The sequence below is a fragment of the Parasteatoda tepidariorum genome, chromosome 4, assembly GCF_043381705.1.
Source record: "Parasteatoda tepidariorum isolate YZ-2023 chromosome 4, CAS_Ptep_4.0, whole genome shotgun sequence".
In the NCBI taxonomy this organism is placed as follows: Eukaryota; Metazoa; Arthropoda; class Arachnida; order Araneae; family Theridiidae; genus Parasteatoda; species Parasteatoda tepidariorum.
Window position 1 is genome coordinate 37996972 of NC_092207.1, and position 12175 is coordinate 38009146.

At 27.4% G+C, this 12175-nt stretch overlaps 1 long non-coding RNA gene across 1 annotated transcript; it reads left to right on the top strand.

Annotated features, from left to right (window-relative positions):
- Window positions 1-7605: 7605 nt before the first annotated feature.
- LOC139425490 (uncharacterized) lies at window positions 7606-10153 on the top strand. The gene is made up of 3 exons (XR_011636689.1): window positions 7606-7692; window positions 8915-9025; window positions 9560-10153. It is a non-coding gene; the product is annotated as an uncharacterized lncRNA (long non-coding RNA).
- Window positions 10154-12175: the final 2022 nt, after the last annotated feature.

The following is a 12175-nucleotide window of genomic DNA, read 5'->3' on the forward strand; positions in this document are numbered from 1 at the left end:
TTCGTTGTCAACTTAGGTTCGTTTTTGGCTCCTTAACTTTCTTACTCCTAAAATGTCAAATAAATCCTAAAAATTTTTTAACTGAGTATAATACATTTTGATGTCGTATGATAACAATGTTATTGGTGAAATTCAAAGACGAAAATACTTCTTAAATAAGTAGCATAACTGCAATTAATAGTTAAACACTTTTTATCTCACTTGTCACACTAAGATGTCATAGCAGTTAAGCCGTTGTTTTGCTTACGTTAACTTGCTTCAAAACAGCTTTTATAAATTCACGTTGTTAAGGTAGTCTTACAAAGTAAATCTGCGTCAGTTAAGGTAAAATTAAATAACTTATTATTAGCTATGGTCTCATTAAAAACTATATGCAGATCTTCATAAATATCAAACATGAATTTTGCACTCAAGTTATCGTCTAAAATACCTGTTTTTATAACTATTTTTCATTCATCGTTTCTAAATTGTTATATAATAAATAAGATAATTTGGTTAGCCACTAGTAGGCCATGGGTCAAAAATTAGAAATCTTTACTTAAGCATAGGGCGTGAGACACATTTTTCTGTAAAATTTACTTTTCATATTTGTATTTTGGCTAAATGTGAGAACTATTTTTTAGTAAAATTTACTTTTCATATTTGTATTTTTACTAAATGTGAGAACTATAATTTAAAGGCCAGAATTNAAAAAAAAAAAAAAAAAAAAAAAATCAAATAAATGATTTCAACATTTTAGATTTTGGGGTTTATCACCGAAATATCTGGGGTTTTTCTTTTTCTTTTTTTAAATTAAAATAATTTTGTCATAAATTAGAAGAGTGAATTTACTTTTGCAGTAGATTTCTTTTCATATTTTAAAAAGTTAAAAATCATTTTAAAAACTTAAATATTAAAAATTGACTAATTCTGATTAGCTTGTTATTAAATTTTCAACTTAATATCAATATATTTTATTTAAAATTTTAGTAAAAATTAACCAATACAATGTCATTTTCATATTTAAACAAATAATTTCATTCGAATTCTCACAAAATATTAAATTGCTGTTTCGAACTTTTTTGTCTTTGTTGTGTTTTTTTCATTGCTTTAAATAAATTTAGGACAACACAGTATGAGAACATTTACAACAATGCGAGGGTTAAATACAACTTTATTCCTTTGCATATTGTTTTAATAGTTCTTCCAAAACATTGTTGCCGAAAATCACCATTGCTAATTACACCAACAAAGTAAGAAAAAATATTAAATTCCTCATTCTTGTTTGAACTTTTATAAGTGAAAAACGTCTTTTTTGACAAGTGACTTATAATTTGTAAAAATGAGTGAACTTTTTCGTTTTGCTGTGCTTAATCACTGGCAAAAAGAGTTGAAAAGGAATCCAAGGCCTTATCGTAAGCATGAAAAATATTAATTTCATAGATTTTTAGTAAAAGATAAATTTCGAAATATCAAACAATCTTGATTAGGATCTATCTAAGACTTTTTGGAACTAAGCAGGAAGTGGTAATATACAATATTTGATGTCTATATTGTTTTGTGTGAGACTATCTCTAACTTCTTCAACTTGTGATTTCATTCATTGCATGAATGCTTTAATTTAATCTTGTTTGAAAATCCTTGAAACTGAATTGAATTAAAATATGAAAATTTTTCTACAAATTGCAACGGAAGTATTAATATAAAATGAATAGCTTTAAATAGAAATAGAAAAGAAAAATATGAAATAATTGCTAGTATTTGTACACATACAAATATAATATTATCTTTTAAAGGTACGAATTCGCAATTTTTTTTAAAAACTGTTTCATATTCTGAAGACTAAAAATAATTTTTTAATGGTACATCTTGTTTTTCCTTCATTAGAAATTGAACTGATAATACAATTTTATGAAGGTTTTAATCGTTGCAACACATATTGCACTACACTGTAAATCATTAAAGATCAAATTTAGGTAAAAAGTACCGGCACTTTGGGTGATGCATTATGTGCAACCTGAATGATCGGAAAAAATATTTTTACAGTAATTATTACCTTAAAATCACCGAATCATTAATATTAAATAAGAAATCATTCATATTAAATAAGAAATCATTTATATTAAATAAGAAATCATTTATATTAAATAAGAAATCATTTATATTAAATAAAAAATCATTTATATTAAATAAGACATCATTTATATTAAATAAGAAATCATTTATATTAAATAAATATTACTATAAAAATTACGGCATAAAATTTTACGGTAAAAATGGATTTTAGTGTAACATGTGTTCTACGATTAATGCTCCAAAAGTACCAAAATCAACCATCATATTAGAAATAATTTTATTTGTTTAAAAGAGAATTTCTTTTAAAACAATGTGGCATCTTAGGAAAAACTTCGAAGGGTTCTTAATCGGTATTTTAAAGTATATTTGACTGAATATTTCCCCGTCAGGTTAGTCATGTAAATGTAAATTTAAAGGACTCAGTTTCATCCGAGAATGTAATTTTCTAGCCCTGAATATTCCTTAACATGAAGTTAAACATGATTTGTCAAAAAATCAAATTCATTCTACTTTTGCAATGCATTTGTTATTATATACTCCAATTATAAATCCACGCTATTATCCTCCTAATGAAATCATTTCTTTTTTTATTATAATTCAAATATCATAAAAAAAGAATTTTCCCTACTTAAACAATAATATCCATTATTTCCGAAAGCAGTTCAACAAAAAAAAAATACAGGTGTTGACTTTTAAAACTAAGCTTTTAAAAAAACTATTTGGCAATTATTTTCAGTTTAGCGCTTTTTCCCTCTAAATTAGAATTAAAAAAAATAAAACATGTCATAAGCCATTAGAAGGAGTTGAAATGTACATTCTGTACATCAAACACTTTAAAATATTTGTGTAAAATTGTGGTTAAAAAATTTGCCACGAGAACATTAATTTCTGTTCTTTTTTCAGAAATATACTTCTCAATATTAGCTGCTTATAATCACTTATTAAAGGAATCTAATATTAACCCTAGTCATTGCGTGCAAATATAAGACACACTATTAATTTTCTAAAGTTTATTTATTGATATTTACAGCTTTTTTCCCCTCGAAGTACCATGATGGGAAAATTTGTCCACATAATTATTTGTCATTAAAAGTATTAAATTCTAAGTATTCAATCCTTAACATGTCCCAATCTTAAATTTTATAATTTTGAATATCGCATTTTCTTTTCCATTTTTCACAAATAATTGCATGAATAAAAATTAATTATTACAATCTTTCGCACATTCGTGACAAAAATCCCTGATTATTTTTCCCTATATCGATTCTCATTTACAGTTACTCATTAGTTATATTTATTTTCTGCTTAAATTGCGAAGAATTTCAATGAAAATATTACAAACTTAATCGAAATTTAAAGCATACAAATTTTAATTTTTGTGAATTTGAACATCGAATTTTTTTTTGTTGCAAAAATAATCTTTTTTTTTTCTGTTGAGAAGGTGACGGCCATTTTGCCCTGTTCCGATTCTCATTCGTATTTATTCATTGTTTATTTTTATTATGTGCTTAAATTACAAAGAATTTCATTAAAAAAATTACAAACTGAATCGAAATTTAGTGTAGTCCAATTGACCTCACCAACAATTCCACCTCATTTCAGCATCTGTGGAGTTGTGATAACGCTTCTCGGGGGAAGATTGTGCTTATATTTAGGTAGAAAAAACAAAATATTTCTAGCACTATATTTGTTATATTTGTAATTTCAACACATAAATTTAGTTTATGAACATTTGACATTTATAAATTCAAATTTTATTTTACATATTCTTAAAATCATCTAAGGCAATGCACGTTTGGAAAAATTGAATTAATCATGTTCTTTCCCATTTTTTAGTATTTCAAATAACAGCTGTGATGTTAAATTTACTTCCAATGTCTGCCTTAAGAGACCCTTCTTCATTTTTAGTTTTAGACTTTTTTCTTATGGCTCATGTTATTAACATTAAACTCTTAAAGCATACATTCAATCAGTGCCAAATGAATAATTTGAACAATTACAACTAAAATAATGATGCACCACTTTTTGTATCTTCTATTTGAATTTCTTTTATTTATTGTTGCGTCTTTTGATTTTTTGCTAAAATTTTAAAATAATTAAGTGTTTAGCCTATTTATGACAATATTTTAGAACATGCTTTACTTTGAAATTATATTAAGATGTATTGTTTTAATAACTCTCATTAAAGTATTATTGCTAAAAGAAGATCTTGTTTAACCAAGGTAGCAAAGTATTAAAGATATTTTATTTCTCATTCTTATTTGAGATCTTGTAAGTGATTAGCGTTTTTTTCTGATAATTTTCTTGCTAATTGCTAAAATGAGGAAACTTTATATTTTTGCTTTGTTAAACAACTGGCAAAAAGGGTTAAAGGAATATCCTAGACTTTTTCGTGAATATAAAAACTGTATTTTTTGTGTTTTTGTAATTTTAAATATATTGTGAAAAGTATCAAGAAAAGGATCAATTTAAGTCCTGTTGGAAATAGTTCGCATTCGTTGAAATATAGAGAAGATGATTATATTGTTTTGTGTGAGAAAATACTTTCATTTATGTAAATTGCAATTGTTTTTTTAAATTGAAGAATGTTTCGTTATTATACAGTTTCGAGTGCCATAAAAGCCGGATTCTACACTATCTATAATATGTTCCTATATTTGATTAATACGTACCTATCATAGCAAACTAAGTATTTACTTAGTCATTAATTAAGCATGATCGATATTCATAATAGTTAGGCGATATTTTTGAGGCCTCCAAAATTAAATAATACTAGTATTTCTAAAGTGTTTATTCGCAAAGCATTTAAATTATTATGTATTAAATAAAGAATTTTATTTTGGTGAACCGAAGTTTTAAAACAAAATTAAACTCATCAATATGATGTTCAGAAGCAAAATGTTGTTGTATGAGCTTTCATAAAAAAAGATTCTTTACTTTTGAATAAATTCAAATAAATCACAACGTTGTTATGTGTTTCATTCAAACTATACTATAATATTATAAATAACTATCATATTATAAATATATAATAAGTTAAAAACTATAGTAGATAGTTTTTCTTTATAAAATTAGCCAGGTTATTCAGTTACTATTATTCCATTTGTGTTTGAAACTTTAGTTACAATGATTCAGTTTGTGGTCCAGTTATTATATGTTTAAGATCCTAAAAATTGTTTGTTACAAAAATTTAAGTTTAGTAAAAACTAAGCTTAATTAAAATTGAATTAATAATCTATTTTTAGCGCCTGGATTTCTTGCAGAGGACACCAGCAGTAGTTCATCTGAAACAGATGGGTAAGTATTTTATTTTGATTTGCAAATAGTGTAATTTCTTTTGGGAGAAACATGGTGATTTTTCAAACGTTTAAGACATAATTAAATAAAAAACATTGGAATAAATAAAAAAAACAAATAAATTAATAAAAAACAAATAAAAAAAAAGAAAAAATATATTTTGCAAGAAGTGCAAATTAACTGTCGTTTAAATAATTTAGATTAAATATAATTATTGGAAAAAAATATTACATTAGATTTTATACTTGGAACATATAATATGGAAAGAAAATTAAAATGTGAATATATATGTTAATATGTTATATAATATGTTAATATGAGAATGAAAAATACGATATGAGTTGTTTTTAACTAAATTTATTTCATTAATACAAACTTTACATTAAACTAGTCTTTATAATGGCTTAAATATGAGTTGAGCAAGAAATTGATGAAAGATGACTATCTTGAGTTAGTTAACATTGTGTCTATAAATATCTATTCAAAAAATATCTAATCTATAAATATATTATTTTCCATCTTTTTTCAGCTACGAAATGCTGGAGGTTGAAGGTGAGATGGTTTGTGAGGAGTCACGTTTGACTTCTGATGAGGATGAGGATGACGCTAATGATAGGTACTACATAGACTTATTATCTTTAAGAGATCATAGGATTTGTATTGTAAATTACATTAAATATTCAACATTTTTACTATTAAATGTGTTAAGCAAAATCATGTCTCGAAATTGAAGCAACAATATAATGTGACAATTTCATTTTTTACCTTTAGCGATGATATGGAAGAGTTGAGTGCTGAAATGGAGCACTCTGAGTCATCTACAACTGATGATGAAGATGGTGAAATTTTAGATAGGTAATCTACTTAGCTTTTATTTTATTATTATTACATTAACTGTCTTTAGTGAAATTTTAAATATTTAGCAATTTTAAATATTATATATTGAATAGTATATATGTTGCTACTTTTGAATACTGATTTTTTTATGTGGAAACTTTAGAAAATAATTGTGAAGAATTCTTTTTAAGAAATGCAAATTGAAATAATTTATGATAATCATAGCTTAATGATATAAAATTAATTGTACAAAATTGATAATATGATTTAATTCTTATAATAATATTAGGATTGATGATGACTATTGATACTATGATTTAATTCTTATTATTTATTGAAATAATTTAGGATAATCAGAGGTTAATGATTTAAAATAAATTTTACAAAATTGATACTGTGACTTAATTCTTATTAATAAAAGGCATGCTATTATATGTTAAGTATATGTTAAGCTTGATGTGTTAACTATATAATATGGTAATTTTTTTTTAACTTTAGGGATGACTTGGTTGAGTTGAGGGCTGAAATAGAGCCAAGAGAGTCATCTTCATCCGATGAAAATGCTGCTATAGTGGATAGGTACTTAAATAGTTTGAATATTACTGAGATTAAATATTTTAGACAAAGTTTTATACACTTTGCAATTTTTAAAACATATGGTACTTTTTTTTCAAGTAAACTTTCGTAACGAAATGAATAGGAATTATATACTTAGAATTTATTTAAAAAATACAAACTAAATGAATCTGATCTGATCAGACCTAGATGAATTACAAAATATTAATATGCAGCCCAAACGTTCAAGGCATGAACATAGTTAAAAAAATAATAATACTTTTACTTTTTCATAAATAAATACAGCAAGTAAATACTGTAAGACAGAATTTCTCGAAATTACTATGAAATATAGTCGAATCGCACAACTCGCGTATTCAAAATACTGGGTATAATGGCATGCTCAAAATTGAAACAGCGTGTATATTTATGCTTCTTTGTGTATGTGTGTACAGCGTGTATGTGATGCTTCATGAAAAAAGGCCCCATCATCACCACACGGGACAAAATTTAAAATTTATTAATTGATAACGATTAAATAATCGAAGAAAGTAATCTAATTTGATAAAAGTTTACTGCACTTACCTCCATCCTAAATTTATTTCACGAGTAAAAATTTTTTTAAATAGGTAATCAACACTTTTCTACTTAGCCGCTATGTTCATTTACAAATGAAGATGAGTTCTCAGAACTGTTCTTTTGAACATGTCACTATACCTAGAGTTTTCAATTTCTATTAGATATTCTTTGGAGATATTCTATCACATTTTTTCACAAATTTGAGAAACGAATTTTAACAAGGAAGGCATTTGTTAATCTTGTGGTAATTATTCCATGCACTAATTTCTTTCTTTTTTTTTTTAGCGAAAAAAGTGAGGAATGGCAGGCTGATATTCAGCCGAGAGAGTCACATGTGATTGTTGATCAAGAGATTGTTGCTGTGGAAGGGTAATTAAAATCAGATTTTAGTTTTTGCTGTCCGAAACTGTTTATTTAAATTTTTGAAATTATTTTCTTCCATAAACTAATAACATACATTCTCTATTTCATTCATCCTCAAATAGAATGGATATTTTCAGCATCCCTTTTCACAAGTTTTTTGGTAAATAGTATTTTGCGACGCCCGATGGCTGAGCGGTAGCGCTTCACGCTGTCGTACCACAGGTCCTTGGTTCGATCCGCGGACTGGGCAAGGTTGACTCAGACTTTCATTCCTTCAGTGGGTCGATAAATGAGTACCAAGTATGCTTGGGAGCTAAACACTGGGGGTTCCTCATTCGGCTGACCACCTGACCAGAACATCTCCTCCTGCACCCCAGAGCCCAAGGTCAAGAAAACTGAGATGGGCACAGTAGGCCTTGGCCCTATGGGATGTCGCGCCGCTGAGTTTTAGTATTTTTAATCCAAAATGCAAAATTCAATTTTCTGCACTTATCTAGTTTTGTGCAAAAACTTCTTACTGTCCATCTATTCTCATACGTTTTTTTTATTTATTGAATGCAATTCCTTTTAATGTAAATATATATATATTTTAATCTGAGAATGTATTATCAATTTATCTACATTATTATTCAAAATAGGGATTGAAACCACAATCTAAAAAACATGGTCTCAATAGATCAGTTTTGTTTCGATCATAAGAGCGGTTGAGAGCTCGGGCACCTTAAATTTAGTTTTACATTTTGCAAATTTTGCTGTCGTAAAGAGTCTATACTTTTAAATTTTTATTTTTCAACATCTATTCAATTAATTCTTTCAAATTTTGTGCGCTGACTTTCAGCATTTCATAAATAAAATTTGGTTTAATATTTGCTTTCAAGAAAAAATTCACGAAGTTTCAACCATTTGTGTTTTTAAAAAATAATAATTGATTGCAAAGAATAATATTTTGCGTAGAATAACTTTTGAATAAACTGTCTAAAATTGCCACATTCCCTCTTATGAAAATAAAGGTTCTTATTCAACCCCTAGAAATGCATGTAAATAAACATTTTTCCATCTGATTCATGACCTTATAATTCAAGCCACACAGATCTTTGTCTTCATGGAAATCCGATCTTTAAATATAAAGTTAATAATGTGTTCAAGTTTTTACTTCTTCCTTTTTTAGCTAAAAACACATAAATTTTAATACTAAATTAATTTTAAAAATTTTCTTCCTTAATTTCAGTAGTGACAGATGTGGCCTTTATTACTTCGAGATTGATTCGAGGGAAAAGAAATTATTGGCCAAGGCTAATAAAGTAACGGAATCACTAGATATTGTCGTTGGATTAAAAAGGTATAGTAATTGCTATAGATCTTATTTAAATAAGTGCATTTCCTTTAATCTGAATTTAAATCACTAATATACTTTTCTATGTGCTTGAAAAGTATATTTTATAATTTATTTATTTAATTCCATGTATTCATTTTAAACAAAAATAATAATAAATAGTAATTAAATATGTTTTGAAGTAGAATAAACTGGTAATACAAGCAAAAGCTTTGAATAATAAAATTAAATGCTCTGCGATTGTAACATTAAAAAAATTATGATTAGAATAAGATATTTCAATGATTAATAATAAGTTCAAGATCAGATTAAAATCTTACAATTTTTGTTATTATAAGATATAATGCAACGTTATTTCTAAAAATTCCTTGTCAAACTCAATAGTTATCGCAGTTATAAATAAAATTCTTTTTTTTAACAGTATATGTTGAAAATCTGTTGCTTGCATGATTAAGAAATAATAATATAATTAAAGTCTGATATAAATTACATAAATTACTCTTCTTAGATTGTTTAAAAGGATATATTTATTTCTTACAGTTGCGGAGATGTTTCTCGTTTAACAAAAATTCTGGAGGAAAAATTGGCCAAAAACCCAGATTTTGCTGAGAAACGAGAAAAGGCCAAAAAGAAAGAGAGAAATTTCCGTTACTTCGTGAGACGCCTATTTACTGGGTGTTTCATACGGAAGTAATAAGTAATCCAAAACATTTCCCGACTGTGACTCTTCTCGACTGCGACAATTCCCGACTTCGACATTTCCCGACTGTGACAATTCCCGACTGTGACAATTCCCGACTGTGATAATTCCCGACCATGTCATTGCCGGAGTATATAATTCAAAATCTACGTATTTCCAGACTTAAGATTTCCTTTGACTATCGACTTAGACTACATTCACCCAATTGTGAGAAACTTAATAGAGACAATGCACAAATGTGCGACTATTAAATTTCCTAACAAGGTGATTCCTAAACTAGACATAAGTCTCGGAATTTTATGACTCCAAATGTATCAATTTCTTGACTTGGTGATTCTAAATGAATGCAATCTTCGACTGTGACTTTTTGCGACTGTGACATTTACCGACTGTGACAGTCCCAGACTATGATATTTCCCGACTGTGTATATTTTTCAACGGTGCGACTAAAAACTAGATATTATCCGATTGAAAACTTCCTTAAACTATACGAAGTTAAAACTTATTATATGCATGTAAAATTAACTCAAAGTACAATAAATGGAACATGTTTAAAGCTGTGTTATTTTTTATTGCTCTTAATTTTTTAAATTATTGAATTTATTTATATTAAAAATGTATGTTTCTACTGTGTGTACTAAAATAATTTAATAAGTCTTATCAGGTTTTCATAATCTTGTAGACTTCTCCGATTACTCACTTGTAATAGAAATTGCCGATGTAATTCAATATATAACACTCAGCTAATTCCAGTAATACTTTTTGCCTCAAGTTTTTGTTTTTAAATAAAGAAATGTACTACAATGGATTTCTTAGTGGATTTTAATTAGTTCTTCCTACCTGCTTTGTTCGCTGATTCTCAGAACTGCTTGTTCAGTTCTTTACAGATAACTTGCGCCTTTTATCTGTATTATCTGTAACAGGATGGAGTACCAATAGATTGACGAAAAATCAAGTTGCTGTAATGAAATTGCCAAGTTGCAGTGGTTGTGTGGCTTGAGATACAAAAAAAAATAAATTTTTTTTTGGATGTTGTGGTGACAGTTGCTTAAGAACATAAAAATTGTAGATATATACATTCAAGCAGCCACGCAGTAAAAATACAATAAATTCAAACAACTTGCTCTATTTTATCTTTGAAATTGCGCAATCTGAAGAAGTCTTTTTTCTTTCGACACATCTCAACTGTTAAATGTTGTTGTCTTCACTTATGACATGATACTCGTATTTCCTAAATACACACGTATAAAAATCTTTAAACTTTTTCCTTTCGAATATGAACAAGATTAAAGATTGACTCGTGATTTCTAAAGTGGCAAAAAATATCACTTAGTAACATTGTAAGAAGTCATGATGGCTGAGCGGTTAAGGCACTGAACTTTCGTTGCGAAGAGCCGGTCTTCGATCCTTTGTGGCTGCTTGCAATAAGCTTAGATTGCTATATCGTAAGATTTTGTCAACCAAAGTCAAATTTGTTTTTGGTTTACCATTGATGAACCAACATAATCTTGATGGTAACCATCAATAATTCCATCATGAACCATTATATTTTTTGATTAACCAAATCAAAAGTAACCATCATCCCAATATAGGAACTCGGACTGATTCATGATAGTCCAACATAAGAATAGCACATTGTCTTGATGGTTTGATCATGTTGAACCAACAAGAATTTTTATTAAACCATCATGGAATAGCATTGTTGTACCATTATGGATCATCACGAATTTTCCTCATAGTTTCTTAGAAATCAAATGTTGGAACCATCATGAGCAGCCATCATCCCAATGTAACAATTCGGACTGATTTTTGATGGAGCAACATAAAAAAATTGCTTTGATGATATATTCTTGATGAACCAACAATAACTTTTATTAAACCATCATGGAAGTGCATTATGGATCATCATGAATTTCCATCATAGTATCTTAGAAATAAAATGTTGGAACGATCCTGAACAGCCATAATAAGAACAGCCTTATTAAAGTAGCAATTTCATCGTGCAATAATGGAAGTTTGTTGGCATATCAAAAACCATGAGCGCGTTATGGAAACTTTCGGATGATGGTGACCATCATATGATGTTGGACTATCATAAATCGCACTGAACTCAACATAAACGATCCAAATGTTTTGATGGCAACATCAAGAATTTTTACTCGGGAATATATCTCCAAAAGTAATTGCCCAAATCAAAATGTTGAGTTCCCACATTTGGAACTCTTTTACCTAAAGGAAAATCAATCAAAAAATAATTTCTTATAATTACAAAAAAAATTTAATCTTTTAATTTAAAAATGGCATAAAAAGTTTGAATTATAAAGTTCTGCAACATCTATATATTTCATAAGAAAAAGCATTAGTTACTTGAAAAATGCAAAGTTTAAGCATCTGTTGAATAAATCTGGAAAAATATAATAAATAAAAAATGATTTATATAAATTTTCATTTCCGAT